Source organism: Mus musculus, chromosome 19 (assembly GCF_000001635.26).
Source record: "Mus musculus strain C57BL/6J chromosome 19, GRCm38.p6 C57BL/6J".
Taxonomy (NCBI): Eukaryota; Metazoa; Chordata; class Mammalia; order Rodentia; family Muridae; genus Mus; species Mus musculus.
This window is the reverse complement of record NC_000085.6, coordinates 19,283,526-19,300,398: the sequence shown is the minus strand read 5'-3', so window position 1 is coordinate 19,300,398 and position 16,873 is coordinate 19,283,526. Positions and strand designations below refer to the sequence as shown.

Genomic DNA, 16,873 nt, shown 5'->3' with positions numbered 1-16,873 from the left:
TCTGCCCAATCAAGAATATGAATACAAGGTGCACAGCTTGTATTCATATTAAATGAATTGTGTTTTCATTGCCGGGCATATTTGAGTTGGAGATTTACTGCAACAACTATCTAGGGACACCCTTTTTTTTTTTTTTTTTTACTATTCAAGAAGAGAAGGATAATTTATTCAACTTGAATATTTGGTTTCTCATAAATTATAAATACATACCAAATAAATATCCTACAAGAGACATGGTTTGACCAAAATATAATAAAATTTAAAATCCATATTACGTACACTCATGCGCACATGCACACGCACGCACACACACATACAAACACACACAATCTGTACAAGTTCAAACCAGACAGAAACAGACACAAAGTCCTACACCTAACTAGAATTACTTAGAATTGACTGTGGAAAATCAGTTTTCTTCAGTGGAGAATCTCTGGATAGATATATCAACCACACTCCAGGGCAGGCCCCAGGACTCTGAGTAGTTGGTCAACACAAAGTGTATGTGTGTGTGTGCCTGTGTGCCTGTGTGTGTGTGTGTGTGTATGTGTGTGTGTGTGTGTGTGTGTGTGTGTGTGTTTTGGCCTTCATTTTATTAACTTATTTTGTTGCTTAGTTGGTTGGTTGGTTGGTTGGTTGGTTCATTTGTTTTACACTTTGAGTTTTTTTTTTTTTTGAGAGAAACAGATTGTGCATTGTATGGGTAGATAGGTGGGGAATATTTTAAAAGGGATTGGGGTAGAAAAATGAATATGATCAAAATAAATTGTATGAAAAAAAACAGTAACATGAATACCAATTTCAAAAGGGAAAGAATAGATAGATAGATAGATAGATAGATAGATAGATGATAGATTTTTTTCCTTTTCCATTTTTTATTAGGTATTTAGCTCATTTACATTTCCAATGCTATACCAAAAGTCCCCCATACCCACCCACTCCCACTCCCCTACCCACCCACTCCCCCTTTTTGGCCCTGGCCTTCCCCTGTACTGGGGCATATAAAGTTTGCGGAGACACACTTCTTTATCAATGATAGATACTACCTTAGGATAAGGAAATAGAAAAAGGTATTCCAAGAAAATGGAACTAAGAAACAGCAGGCATATAAACTGGCAAATACAATGTCTGAAAAAGTTGACTTCAAACAAGTTAAAAGAAGTAAAGAAGACCATCATGTACTCATTAATGGAATAATGTATAAAAAGGATACTAAAATTATAAACATAAATTCATCAAAAACAGATGCACCCATTATTATTAGATAGAAAACCATAGATAGACTCCATCACTTTAACAACCCAACTCATTCATGAAAAAAAAATCATCCAGATGAAAACAAAACCGAGAAATATTAGAGTTAAATTATGCCATTAATCTAACTGATCTCACAGACATCTCAAGTCTTAATACATATTACAAAGCTGCTGTAATAAAAACGACAAGATGCTGGGGAAAGTAAAACAAATTAAAAAAAAAAACAAGCAAATAAAAAACCAGACACATTGATGAATGGGAGAGAATTTAGGAATTTGTGGTCTTTAAAGTATAAGTTCAACTCCTAACTCCATTATTTTTCACAAATAGGCTAGATATGCATATATTGAAGATAAAACAGGAACTTAAACAAATAGTTTTAAGACAGGTAGGTACATGTAAAAGAATGAAGCTAGTCCTTCTTTCTCACTCTGCACAAAATAAGAAATGGATCAAGAATTTCAACTAAAGACCTAATACCTTTACGATACTTAAAACCAAAATTGAATAATGAGACCTGATGAAATTTTAAAGCTTCTATACAGAAAAAATACAGCATATATTAAAGGATAAGGCAGCCTACATAAACAGAAAAAAATCTTTACCAGTTATACATCTGACAAAGAATCTCTAGAAAAATAAAAACAAAAAATAATACTAATTACATAAACAACTTATTTTTTAATTGGAACATGAATCTTGATAGAAAGTTCTCAAAAGAAGAAAAACAAATGTCTAAAATTTTTTTTCAAGGATTAACATCTTTATCCATCAAGGAAAAACAAATTAAAACTACTTAGAAAATTTTTTCATGTGCCAGTCAGAATGGTCAAGATTAAAAATAAAATGACAATAAATGTTAGCATGTATAGAGTATGAGGTAAACACACATTCATTATTGGGGATGCTTACGATTTCAGTAGTTGAGTCCAGTATCATCTAAATGGGAGCATGGCAGTCTTCAGGAAGACTTGGCACAGGACGTGCTGAGAGTTCTACATCTTCATCCAAAGGAAGTCAGGAAGCAGACTGACTCACACATGGCTAGGAGGAGGATATCAAAGCCCACTCCCAGAGTGACATGTCCTCCAAGAGGGCCACACCTACTCCAACAAGGCTACACATCCTAATAGTGCCACTCCCTAGGCCAAGCATTTACAAACTATCACATTTCATTCTCTGGCCCCCATAGGCTGGTTCAAACACAAGGCTGTATAGGGGCCATACCTAGCCATAGCAAAAAAAAAAAAAAAAAAAAAAAAAAAAAAGTACATTTAATCCAAAGTCCCCATAGGCTTTAGCTGTCTCAACAGTGTTAAAAGTCCAAAGTTCAAAGTCCCTTCTGAGACTCATGCAATCACTTAATTGTAATCCCCAAAAGAAGTCAGGAAACCAGCTAGACAGACTTCGAATCCTGCATTTCCATGTCTAATGTTAAAACAGTCTTCAGACCTCCAACTCCATTTTCATTTTTGTTGACAACAAACTTCTTTCTTCTGGGCTGGTCCCATTCCCTGTTAGCAGCTTTCCTCAGCACATATTCCATGGCTCTGGCATCTTGAACATCTTGGGGTCTCCAAGACAACTTCAACTTTATAGCTTCTTATTCCAATGTCATGGATCCATACATGGTCTTCTGAGCTCCTCCAAAGGCCTTGAGTCAGAGCCTCCAGCTCTGCCCTCTATAGCACTATAGGTCCTAGTTGACTCCACTCCACTGCTGCTGCTGTTCTTGGTGATCATCCCATGGTACTGGTATATCCAATATACTGGAGTTTTCTGATGCAACTAGGCTTCACCAATAGCCTCTCATAGGCTCTCTTCATGGTGCCAAGCCTCAACTTCTTCGCATGACCCCTTCAGTCCTAGACCATTAACTGCAGCTGAGGCTGCACCTTTACCACTGACCTTCCCTAGCCTCTGACAGTGCCAAGCCTCAGCTGCTCTCCATGACCCTTTCATACCTTCAAAACCAGTACCACCTGGTGCCTCTTACACATAACCAAGTAGAGATGAAGCACAAGGTACAACCTTGGCTATCTCTTAAACACAGTTTCTTTGAGCTTCCCAGAAGATTTCACCTCATTGATGCTGGTTTCTTCTTCTCCTTCCTCTTCCTCTTCCTCTTCTTCTTCTCCTTCTTCTCCTTCTCCTTCTCCTTCTCCTCCTCCTCCTTCTTCCTTCTTCTTCCTTCTTCTTCTTCCTTCTTCTTCTTCTTCTTCTTCTTCTTCTTCTTCTTCTTCTTCTTCTTCTTCTTCTTCTTCTTCTTCTTCTTTCTTCTTCTTCTTCTTCTTTCTTCTTCCTCCTCCTCCTCCTTCTTCTTTTTCTTCTTTTTTGAGACAGGGTTTATCTCTGTAGCTCTGGCTGTCCTGTTACTCACTCTGTAGACCAGGCTGGCCTCAAACTCAGAAATTCACCTGCCTCTGCCTTCCAAGTGCTGGGATTAAAGGCATGTGCTACCACTGCCCAGCTGCTGGTTTCTTCTTAATCACTACGAATTTCTTAGATCTATTTAATGACTGTTCCTAAGATTTTCAAGGTCATTGTTCCTCAAGATCTGAATCAAAACCCCATGCCTTCCAGCCTCAAGATCTGGATCACAAGCATGTCTTCCATTTTTGGATTGTATCTGGGTAGGATCTTCCCCTGAGATCACCACTCCCTTAATATTTTTATCTCCTGGAACATAGGGTTCATCTCCACTTTATTTCCTGGTGTCCCTTTAATATTACTTTAACCATACACCTTATATTTTTTCCTTTCTCGGCTTGCTATACTTGTTTAAAATGTTCTTCATGAGACGTAACCAAAGGACAAATTCTATTATGGGTATTTCTGAGACTTCCTTTGTCAATGCAATTAATCTGAGTCTCTTTATCTTTGTCTCAGGCAGTTTCTTCAGACAAGGGCAAAAGGCAGTCACATTCTTTACCAAAATACCACAAAAACAGTCTCTAACCCACATACTGAAAATTTTCACTGAAACCTCTCGAGCTGGATCCTCACATTCAAATCCCTCTCAGTAACAAAGTCTTCCATATCTCTACTACTATAGCCCATTAATCCTGATTTAAAGTATTCCTTTGCTTTCCAAATCAAAAGCCCCCAAATCCACATTCTTCCAAACAAAAGCATTGCCAGGTCTATCACAGCAATACCCCAGTCCCTGGTACCAACTTCTGTTTTAGTTATAGGGTTTTATTGCTGTAAACAGACACTATGACCAAAACAACTCTTATTAAAACAACATTGATTTGGGACTGGCTTACAGGTTGAGAAGTTCAGTCCATTATCAAGGCAGCATCCAGACAGGCAAGGTACAAGCAGTGCTGAGAGTTCTACACCTTCTCCTGCAGGCGGCTAGAATAATACTGGCCTCCAGGCAGTTAGTACAAGGGTCTTAAGCCCACACCCACAGTGACATATCTACTCCAAAAAGGCCTCACCTCCTATTAGTGCCACTCCCTGGGCCAAGCATTTACAAACCATCACAGGGGTGGACTACATCCTGATGAAGTAGACTTCAGTTTCAGTGTACTTTTATATACAAATATAACAAAGAAAGCAATGATCCAAGGAAGGTTGCTTGAGTTCAGAAAAACATGATCAAAAAACATGTACCTAAAGAGCAAGAATTACACATTAAATATTAACAGAGGATCCCCTTCCCAGAACTTTTTCTGGACAGACCAATTTAAACAAAACTTCCTGGCACATACTCTAGGTTATATCTGAGCAAGCATGAAGGCAAGGCAGGAGGTAATATACAGATTCAGGATATATTGACCAGGTTGGGATTTATAGCTATAATATGACATCCAACAAGAATAAACATATCTTATAAATTGAATGTAAATGTTTGTCACAGGAGGCATGAAATCATGTCTAAGAACAATCCAGGAAACAAAACGCCCTTGTGGTAAAAGGCACTCTGTCTTTTGTTCTATAGCCTCTTTAACAGTCCTCAAGGCATTGCTCATTATTGGTCATTGTTCTGACTGTGTTCTCACAAACTACTACTGAAAAGGCCAAATATAAACCTATTACTTTAGAAGCGTCCTAAAATATTGATAGATATAAAGCATTTAAACAGCTCCACAACAATGAGACAATTCCTCTTTGAGGCACCATAGGTTACCGGATTAAAATATCAGTGACAGGAATGGATTGCCTACTTTTGCCAATGGTGTCCCAAAGAACCCCAAACATCATAAGCTGTTGACATTTACTCTTGGTTATAATCCAGAACTCAGTGGTAAGACCCTATTGCCAAAGACACAAAATTACTGAGTAAAAGAACATAAGAAACCAACCATGATTCTGTACCTGGAGGTATCATGGATAGCTTTCACAGTAGTGGAATATACTGGGAGAACAGTAGTCATCAGTCTTACTCAGCTGTGAATCGTATGTGCTACAGTAATGACCTGCTTGATTCAGAAAGATATGGTCACTGAAGCAATAGTGGCATGAGTGTTATAGGAATAACCACCTAGTTTCTGATTGGATTTAAGGCCTACTCCCCCAAGTAGAACTCATGTCTTTCACTGTTGACAGGGTCAAGGGCCTGAGTCTGGGGTATATAGTAGGCCTTAGGAAAGGGCTTACTATTATTGTTCTTCTAAGAACATGTAGTATTAACAAACTCCTGGTGACATATTATTATATCCAGAGACAAGTGCATCTCCAGCCCCTCAGAGAAGATTCTGTTTGCAAGGTGATAAATAATACAGAATCTCATAACTGGACAAGATACAGAGAATATGAGACTGGAGTGTTAAGGACTAAATGGCCTAAGTGGGATGCATATATAACATCCATCCTCCAAGGGTGAGTAGATAAATACAGAAAGTAAGAAAGATTTTAAGAGACAAAGGCAGCAGAATGTTCTATTGGCAACTAGAGCAAGTTTCGCATATTAGCCCATACAAGTTGTGACAGCATGCACAAGTTCTGCAGAAGATCAAGCAGAGAAGATCCTAGAATGAAAGTGGGCAGAAGACATGAAGCCCTACCCTACTGGTAACATAGCGATTTGGAAAGAGAGATGGAATTCTCTTCCAGAATATTGTGCCTGGGAGGCTATCCATGCTCCAGAAGATGGTCCTACATCCATACATATACTGTAAGCACAAGCAATTCAGTAGGTTTAAAAGAATTATGAAGAGAATTGTGAAACTGGGAAGAAATAATGGTGAGTGGTATAGGGGAGGACCTTGTGGGAGGTAATACAGGGTAGACGAAATCAAAATGTTATACATTGTGGACATAATTCTCCAAAAGTATTTTTGAAAAGAAAATTAATTTCTTCCCTTTGGTTTTAAGTACCCAGAAATTTATTCATTCATAAATTTTTATATCATTTAAGGACATTTATGTGGGTATAAAACATGGATTGAACCATAATAAGAATTCATACTATACCTTCTCATGGGTCCCATTGACTTCTCAATATAAAACTGAGATTTGGCTGGGCAGTGGTGGCGCACACCTTTAATCCCAGAACTTGGGAGGCAGAGATAGGCAGATTTCTGAGTTTGAGGCCATCCTGGTCTACTGAGTGAGTTCCAGGACAGCCAGTGCTACAGAGAGAAACCTTGTGTTGAAAACAAAATAAAACAAAACAAAACAAAAACACCCTGAGATATGAAGGGAAAATATGTAACAACAAGAATAGATGTATTTCAGAAAAGTTCTCTTTCTTGAGAAATAAAAGCTGACAAATACATAAAGACTGTAGCTAGCTGTTTTGAGCCCAGTGATTCCCAAGAATCCGCTGCTTGGCCCTTGACCTTCTCTTTCCAAAGGGAAGATCCTTGAGAAGTAAGTGCATCACAGGGCACCTCCAGCTGCGAACATATTTGCTCCCCCTATGGTGTCTCCTGCCTCCAAAATTGGCAAATTTGAAAATGCTTCTTTTTGACAGTGGTTATCTAGTCAGATCAAATTTTTGCCCAGGATAAGAAAAGATATTAAAAAAAGGACAAGAATTTCACATGGGAGATAGAAAATCATGCCAGAGTCCAAGAGCAAATAAAGCTTGGATTACAGTCAGCATGGCCAACAGCAAGAATGGAAGGCTGATCTCAGAGAAGCAGAACCAGCAATGACAACAGATCTAAAAGAGTCAGAAAACATGGCTGTAAGCCTGAGGAAGCTTGCAATTTTCTACCAGCAGAGCTAATAAGTAAAGGAATAAACCTCTAACTCAATGACAAAACTAGGAAAAAGGGTATTTCCAAAGTATTTCTATAAATTAACATTTTAATGAATAGGTTTAAAGTTGTAGGCCACATAAGAAATACTGTTTTAACTTGTGTGTTGTTGCGAATATTATACAGTGTTTTTAAACATATTTTAAACATATACTTAAAACATATGTGTGTATGTTTTAAGAAAACTTTATTTATAAAAACACATTAAGAGACATATTATTGCCCACCTAACAATAATTTCCTACTACCCCAACTAAAATAATAATTTACTTTTTAAAATGTATATCCAGAAATTTTCTATACTAATTTCAAAGGTCAGTTTCCTGTTTCTTAAAAAATTGTAAGCATTGCCATGTACAAAGCTTAATGTTATCTTTTATTATTTAATAAATTCAATGTATATAATATATAGTATTTAAATACAGCAATCACTGCATCAGCTAAAACATAACTTTCATTCAAAATTTGGTTTTCATATATGTCATATACAACCACAATTTTCCCATCAGGAAAATATAAATATTTTAACTTTTATTAACTATATTCATTGAATCCAAGATTTTGTACAAAATATTAATTTTAAAGTCCTGACTCCAGATAAAGTACTTCAGCTTTTGGCGAAACAATACAACCAAGAAATCTGTTTTTACAATCTGAAGTAAAAAAAAAAAAGAAAAAAAAAAGAAAAATCCTGCTTGTGATCATCAGAAGCATGCTCAGGAGAGCAGCAGTTACAGCAAAGATTAAGAGGAGATGAACTAGCACAGAGGTGAGTGGAAATGTCCCAGGAGCTACTCTCATGCTCAGGGCATGTCTATATTTTTGGAAGAGGTGAAAGTCTGAGAGTCTGAGAAACAGAACATTGCTAAGAGGCAGAAAGCCCAGAAGAGCAATTGAAATTCTCACAGGGCTGAGCAGGTGGCATTACTTCAGGGCTTTCACTGGAGTTAGGATGTGGATACATAAAAGATTCAAAAGGGAAGCGAGGAATGAGAAAGGAAGCTCACAGTGTGCATTGTTTCACTGGAGTATCCCCTGATTCTTTAACTGCTTAAAGAAGGAAGTTTAGAAGCCAAACAGGCAAGATTTGGAAACCCAAAGATAAGTTTTAACTGTTTCAGAGTGATGGAAGGAGGCAGGGGGGAAGCAGATAAAATTACATTCAAGAATAAAGGTCACTTCAACATACTACCATGTATTGAGGGCTCAAAAGGACCACTTTTATAGAGTGGAACATGCCAGAGCTAAAGCCAAATTGTAAAAGCTACAGTTTAGCCTCTACTCTGCTGAAATCCTACATATAGGTTGTTCCTACTCCAGCTTCCAGTGACAGGACAGAGCTTCTTCAATGAGAGATTTCACCATCCTTAGCTGGTATAATTCCCACAAACTGTTGATTAATAAGAAATCAGAGTGCAGTGCAAGGTGAAAAAGAAGAAAACAACAATAGGAAATCTAGTCAGTTCAAGTATCTTAGTTATGGAAAATGGAACTTAAGTATGATTGACACATTTAAGGACATAAACAATATTTAAATAATCACCAGAACTATATGCTATGAAAGCAAATCAGAGGGCAGGTTCATTGTTAGCTTTTTGAGGGTGCTCCCCTCTGATTTGTAGAGTAGATAGTGCTATATGCAATGCCACCAATGGGGAATGGGACTTCACTTCTTCCCACATCCTCCCCAGCAGTTGATGTTCTAAACATCCTATACTTTAGACACTTGTTCAGCAATGTTCACTGCTGTTCTACTCACAACAGCTATAAAATGGAAACAACCTAAATGTGCTTGAAGTATCAAATAGCTAGTGAAAAACGTTGGACATATACATTAAATACTGTTCAGGTATTTAAAAAAAAAAGATGACATCATGAACTTTGCAAATTAATGGGTGGAACTATAGAGCATAATACTGAGAGAAGTAACCACGACACAGAAAGACGAATCTTGCATTATTTTCATCCATATTTCCTAGCTCCAATTTTTTTAGACATGAATATCTAACATGGAATAAATGCAGAACCAGGAGTGTAAAATGGGACCATAGAATATAGCAGGCGAAATAAAAAATAGAACACCAGGGAACAAGTCACTTAAGGAGGTGAAAGGGAAAATGGAAGGGTGAGTGATAAATAAAGCAGAAGGGAGAAGGGTAAAGTAACACAAGGATGTCTGAAAGTCATAAATGTTAAAATTATTATCTATTTACCTAAAGATACTTTGAATACATGTAAGTCTACATACATATATAATTTTATTGATTTCTCTTCCCAACTGGGCTGACAATGCTTCTCCCAAGAGTGAGAGAATAACAAAAACCCCAACACCAAGCATGAAAAGTCAGTCGCCTTTTGAATTCTTTTCTTGGCCATGCAAAAGTCTTATGAAATATTATAGAATACAAGTCCTGGCCTTGATTGCCTCCCAGAAGTTAAAGGGATGAGTAAATCTCTATTGCTGAAGGCCATGTGCCTAGAACATAGGGCCAAGGAGATATGAGATTGTTATTATTGTTATTATTATAGTGAAGTCTCCTCTCTGAGAATTAACTTATGGTACAAAAAGATACTATACATGCTCCTAAAGGAGAGTCCTTAGAGTCTATAGTCCTACACAGTTATTATCAATCAAAACTCAAAGAACAAATGACCATATTGTTCTGGGTCCCAATTGATGCATCTACAGCATAACTACTGCACTTAAGACTGAATCATAGCAAAAAATAAACTCACAACCACCACAACAAAAACAGGCAGAAAGGTTATAAGAGCTAAAGGAACAGGAAGTTTGTTATGAGATTACATGTTCTAGAAGTATCAGAGAAGCTCTACCCATGAAGCCTTATCTACATGGATGCCTAAACAAGACCTGAACAAGGATGACACCAACTGAAATGCTAGCATGAATGGATAAAATCTTGTTAGTCCTCAACCCTCAACTGAAAAAAAAAAAGTGCAGGTAACTAAGAAATGTTGAAAGTGGAAGTAATAGTCTTCCCAAGGAATAGTCTCAAATTGGCTGCCAAATATCAAATGAACAGTCCTAAAATCATATATATGTATATACACAAGTAAACTGAGCAGATTGAATTTGTATATTTAGAAAGATATATACATGTGTGTTTGACAATGTTTAAAGAAAAAGAAGCCATGAATCTGAGAGAGAGCAAGAGATTGTGCATGGAAAGTCTGAAGTGAGAAAAACAAAGAGGAAAATGATGTAATTATCTATTAATTTAAACAAATAGAATATATTTTATATAATAACAAAACCTAACAAACTCAAAGATACAATGCTATAATCTAGACACAATATTGGAAAATACTATTTTAAAAGTATAAAGCTGAGTTGATGGCATATTTCTGGAATCCCAGCACTTGGAGGCTGAGGCAGGGAAATTGTGAGTATAAAACCAGTCTGATCTACATAATCAGCTTGTTCATCAAAAGTCAGGGAATGAATAGAACACATAAAATAGAATAAAATGGTCTCAAATGAAGTAATTGGAAGCATGAAAAATAGTGAGAAAGAATAAAAGCAGAAGCAATGTTTGAAGAAATAACAAACCAGAATAGATTAAATGATTAGGAACTGAGGCCCAGATTCAACAAACAGAATTTAAAGCAGAGTATGTGGCAACTCATATCCAGAAGCAATATAGTAAAACTGAAAACCATGTACATGGGAAAGCATTGTCCAACATAAAAGGACACACTGTGTGGTTGTTTAAATAGGCTTGGTTCCCATAGCCTCATGTGTTTGAATACTTGGGCTATTGTGAATGGCACTATTAGGAGATATGTCCTTGTTGGAGTAGATTAAGCCTTGTTAAAGGAAGTATGTCACTGTGTAGGTGGGCTTTGAAGTCTCCTATGCTCAGGCTTTACCCAGTGCAGGTGCTAGTCTCCTCCTTGCTGTCGGTAGAACACAGTCTCTGTCTTCTGACTGTGAATCTAGCACTATGTCTACCTGCACACTGCCTGATTTCCTGCCATGATAATTGACTGAACCTCTAAAACTCTAAGCCAGACTCCATTTAAATGTCTTCCTTTATAAGAGGTGCCTGGGTCATGTTGTCTCTTTGCATCGATAAAACTTTAACTCAGACACATTGCCTTGTGGAAACAAGAAAATCTGAGTGCTGAAACTATGGAAGTAAATACAGCTGAAGATCTTTTCGATATGGATAGAAAATAGGAGTAAGCCTGGAGATCTATACTATAACACACACACACACACACACACACACACACACACACACACACCATAAAGGATGTTAGATATGTAAATTTGTTTGGCTCTAATAAGTGCACATTGTAAAGCATAACACCATTTTATATATCTGAAATAAGAACTAAAACATAAAATTTTAATTGGTAAACTTGTAGCACACCAAAATAAATGTACAAATTAAAGTTACAAATTTGACATAGAAAAGGGGGAAATATATGTATTAACCAAGACATCAAACTGGCCTAAGTCAATTAGTACACAGAACATAAAAATTTTTGTCTTAGTTAAAGTTTCTACTGCTGCAATGAAACACATGAACAAAAACCAAGTTGGGGGGAAACAGGATTTGTTTGACTAATGCTTTTCATATTACTATTCATCAAAGGAAGTCAGGACAGGAACTCAAACAGGGAAGGAAACGGGAGGCAGAAGCTTATGCAGAAGGAATGGAGGGAGTCCTGCTTACTTGCTTGCTTTCCCCTAGAGCCCAGGGATGGAACCACTGAAAAGGGCTGTACCTTTCCCCATCCATCATTAACTAAGAAAATGTTCTATAGCCTGTTCATAGAGAAGCATTTTCTCAATTGAGGTTCACTCCTTCCAGATAACTAGCTTGTGTCGATATAAAACTAACCAGCACAATCAGCACAAATTGACCTACTTGGCACTGTACTAAATGCTTCATTCACCTAACGTCTTATTTTTATGAACCAGATATTACTATATTTGAACCATAAAAGAAGTAAAAGCAATCTATAAAGGAACAAAATCACATATACTGACTTAAGAACTTTCTCAGCAGTTAAAAGCACATAGTGCCCATACAAAGGACCTGAGTTCAGTTCCCAGCACTCAAAACAGAGAGCTCACAGTTACCTAGAACTTTAGCTCCAAGGAATTTTCTGCCCTCGTCTAGCCTCCACAGACACAGACATTCAAGGCAGACATACATAGGAACACATGAAAATACACAATTAAAAATAAGCCCTTCTGGTCAGCACCAGCACCGGGTCACCTTGGGCACGGAATCGGCAGACACCCCCAAGGTCCCATAAAGGACTCTCCATGCAATCTTAGGACCACTGGTGAGTGGAACACAACTTCTGTCCCAATCCAATCACGCAGAAACTGAGACAGCATTAGGACAGCTAAGAGGGTGAAACTTATAGAGGAGAAATTGGGGAAAAGCCTCGAAGATATGGGCACAGGGGAAAAATTCCTGAATAAAACAACAATGGCTTGTAAGATCAAGAATCAACAAATGGGACCTCAAAAATTGCAAAGCTTCTCTAAGGCAAAAGACTCCGTCAATAAGACAAAAAGGCCACCAACACATTGGGAAAGGATCTTTACCTATCCTAAATCAGATAGGGGACTAATATCCAATATATTCAAAGAGCTCAAGAAGCTGTACCCCAGAAAATCAAATAACCCCATTAAAAATGGGACTCAGAGCTAAACAAAGAATTCTCACATGAGGAATACCGAATGGCTGAGAAGCACCTGAAAAAATGTTCAGCATCCTTAATCATCAGGGAAATGCAAATCAAAGCAACCCTGAGATTTCACCTCACACCAGTCAGAATGGCTAAGATCAAAAACTCAGGTGACAGCAGATGCTGACGAGGATGTGGAGAAAGAGGGACACTCCTCCATTATTGGTGGGATTGCAAGCTTGTACAACCACTTTGGAAATCAGTCTGGCGGTTCCTCGGAAAATTGGACATAGTACTACCAGAGGATCCAGCAATACCTCTCCTGGGCATATATCCAGAAGATATTCCAACTGGTAAGAAGGACACATGCTCTACTATGTTCATAGCAGCCTTATTTATAATAGCCAGAAGCTGGAAAGAACCCAGATGCCCCTCAACAGAGGAATGGATACAGAAAATGTGGTACATTTACACAATGGAGTACTACTCAGCTATTAAAAAGAATGAATTTATGAAATTCCTAGGCAAATGGATGGACCTGGAGGCCATCATCCTGAGAGAGGTAACCCAATCACAAAAGAACTCACATGATATGCACTCACTGATAAGTGGATATTAGCCCAGAAACTTAGAATACCCAAGATACAAGATACATTCTGCAAAACACATGAAACTCAAGAAGAACGAAGACCAAAATGCGGACACTTTGCCCTTTCTTAGAATTGGGAATAAAACACCCATGGAAGGAGTTACAGAGACAAAGTTTGGAGCTGAGACGAAAGGATGGACCATCTAGAGACTGCGATACCCAGGGATCCACCCCATAATCAGCCTCCAAACGCTGACACCATGGCATACACTAGCAAGATTTTGCTGAAAGGACCATGATATAGCTGTCTCTTGTGAGACTATGCCGGGGCCTAGCGAACACAGAAGTGGATGCTCACAGTCAGCTATTGGATGGATCACAGAGCCCCAATGGCGAAGCTAGAGAAAGTACCCAAGGAGCTGACAGGGTCTGCAACCCTATAGGTAGAGCAACAATATGAACTAACCAGTACCCCTGGAGCTTGTGTCTCTAACTGCATATGTATCAGAAGATGGCCTAGTCTGCCATCATTGGAAAGAGAGGCCCATTCGTCTTGCAAACCTTATATGCCTCAGTACAGTGAGAGTGGGGGGGAAGGGGAGTGGGGGGGAGGGTTTGGGGGGACTTTTGGTATAGCATTGAAAATGTAAATGAAGAAAATACCTAATTTTAAAAAGTTTACTTAAAATTAAAAAAAAACTAATCTTATAAAAATATTACATGTGATGTATGTAAACGAGAACTAGGCTTCAAATTATGAGAAAAATAAATAGAAAATATTCACATACTTAAAACGAAAGCAGTATATCAAAGAGAATATGAGAACAAAAATTAGAACCTATTTTGAATGGTAATGAAAATACAATGTTCATAATTTACTGTACGTAATGGTAGAATAGATGAGAATGTGGTTAATAGGACTAAGCATTAGGAAGGAAAAGGAGTAAAACTTAATTAGACAAGTTTCAATTACCAAAGTCAGCCGAGTAATTGTAAATGAAACCTAAAGTTCTGTAAATGTAACTTTTATTTCCCCCAAGTGGAGCGATGAGATCAGAGCCATAACCCAGGTGTGTTATTCCACCTTGGTCTGTGCCAAGAGCACTTCTTTTTCTGTTCTGCCAATCTCTAGTTGAGATCTGGATGCTCCTAGCCTCCATTCATTCTAATCTTTCAAGCTTCCTGATTAAACTGCCTTCTAATCTTCTGGCTCCTTCTTATTCTCTGTGAAGTTCTGCCTTCACTTGTGACCTGTCTCTGTTAAACTGTCTCAGGAAAACTGCCTCTTCTCTCATTCTGCACTGCTTTCTTAAATTGCCCTTCTTTCCTGTCTGTTCTCATGATAGTTGGATGTATGCTATCCTGACTGATTCTGTCAAATCTCACTCTGATTCATCACTTTGCCTGCCTCTCAATTAGATATCATTTTCAATCATGGCTGCTTCCTTCTACAAAATAAGCTTACCTTCACTATTCAGAATTATTATGGATGCCAACAAGTGCTTGCTGACAGGGGCCTGATATAGCTGTCCCCTGAGAGGCTCTGCCATTGCCTGACAAATACAGAAGTAGATGCTCAAAGCCATCCGTTGGACGGAGCACAGGGTCCCCAGTGGAGGAGCTAGAAAAGGACCCAAGGAGCTGAAGGACCTTGCAGCCCCATAGGAGGAACAACAATATGAACCAACCAGTACCCCCAGAACTCCTAGGGACTAAACCACCAATCAAAGAGTACACATGGACATCAATGGGAGGAGATGCCCTTGGTCCTGAGAAGGCTCCATGACCCAGTGTAGGGGCTGCCAGGACAGGAAAGCAGGAGTGAGTGGGTTGTTGAGCAGGAGAAGGGGGGATTGGATAGGGGGCTTTCGGGGGGAAACCAGGAAAGTGGATAACATTTGAAATGTAAATAAAAAATATCTAATAAAAACATATGATGTAAATTAAAATAAATGTTTTTCACATGATATAATTGATTTAACTATCTGATTGATTAAACTAGTGAAATTTTTTAAAAAAGGTGTATACTAAGTATATACCTGTATCCCAGTCAGATCATACTATATGGAATCCAGGGCATGTTTGCATTCTGGTCAGATCATACAGAACTAGAAAATTTTTGGATGTGATCATTTGAAAGAGCAGCCATGTTGCAGGATTCAAATTCATCTACAAAATAAGAATAATGAAACAGTAAAAGTCTATAACAAAAATAGAATGCAACAAAGCTAAAATTTTGTTTTCTGAATAAAGAAATCCAAAATCTGAATAAAGAAATCCAAGGTTGCCATTATCAGAATCAAAGTGTCTACAAATACTCCTAAGTGTAATTGGCACACATGACAGCAAGCTTACAAAATTCTAGCAAGGAAAAAGAAGTGACCACTTCTCAGGTCATTCCATGAAGACATTAAAATTAAAAATTTGAAATAGAAGCAATAAAGGAAACACAAACTGAGGGAATCCTTGTGTTGAAAAACTTAGTTAAAAGAGCAGGCGCCATTTGTCAATTCTCAATCTTACAGCACAAGCCATTGCTGTTCTGTTCAGGAATTTTTCCCCTGTGCCCATATCTTCAAGGCTTTTCCCCACTTTCTCCTCTATAAGTTTCAGTGTCTCTGGTTTTATGTGAAGTTCCTTGATCCACTTAGATTTGACCTTAGTACAAGGAGATAAGTATGGATCGATTCGCATTCTTCTACATGATAACAACCAGTTGTGCCAGCACCAATTGTTGAAAATGCTGTCTTTCTTCCACTGGATGGTTTTAGCTCCCTTGTCGAAGATCAAGTGACCATAGGTGTGTGGGTTCATTTCTGGGTCTTCAATTCTATTCCATTGGTCTACTTGTCTGTCTCTATACCAGTACCATGCAGTTTTTATCACAATTGCTCTGTAGTAAAGCTTTAGGTCTGGCATGGTGATTCCGCCAGAAGTTCTTTTATCCTTGAGAAGACTTTTTGCTATCCTAGGTTTTTTGTTATTCCAGACAAATTTGCAAATTGCTCCTTCCAATTCGTTGAAGAATTGAGTTGGAATTTTGATGGGGATTGCATTGAATCTGTAGATTGCTTTTGGCAAGATAGCCATTTTTACAATGTTGATCCTGCCAATCCATGAGCATGGGAGATCTTTCCAT

General features: G+C 38.0%; 1 long non-coding RNA gene across 1 annotated transcript in view; it reads right to left on the bottom strand.

The window, feature by feature from the left end:
* Positions 1 to 15,856, bottom strand: part of Gm41815 — a 35,103-nt gene extending 19,247 nt beyond the window's left edge. The window contains exon 1 of the long non-coding RNA XR_877746.1: positions 15,774 to 15,856. This is a non-coding gene — a long non-coding RNA (predicted gene, 41815). The remainder of the gene's footprint in view (positions 1 to 15,773) is intronic.
* Between the last annotated feature and the right edge of the window lie 1,017 nt (positions 15,857 to 16,873).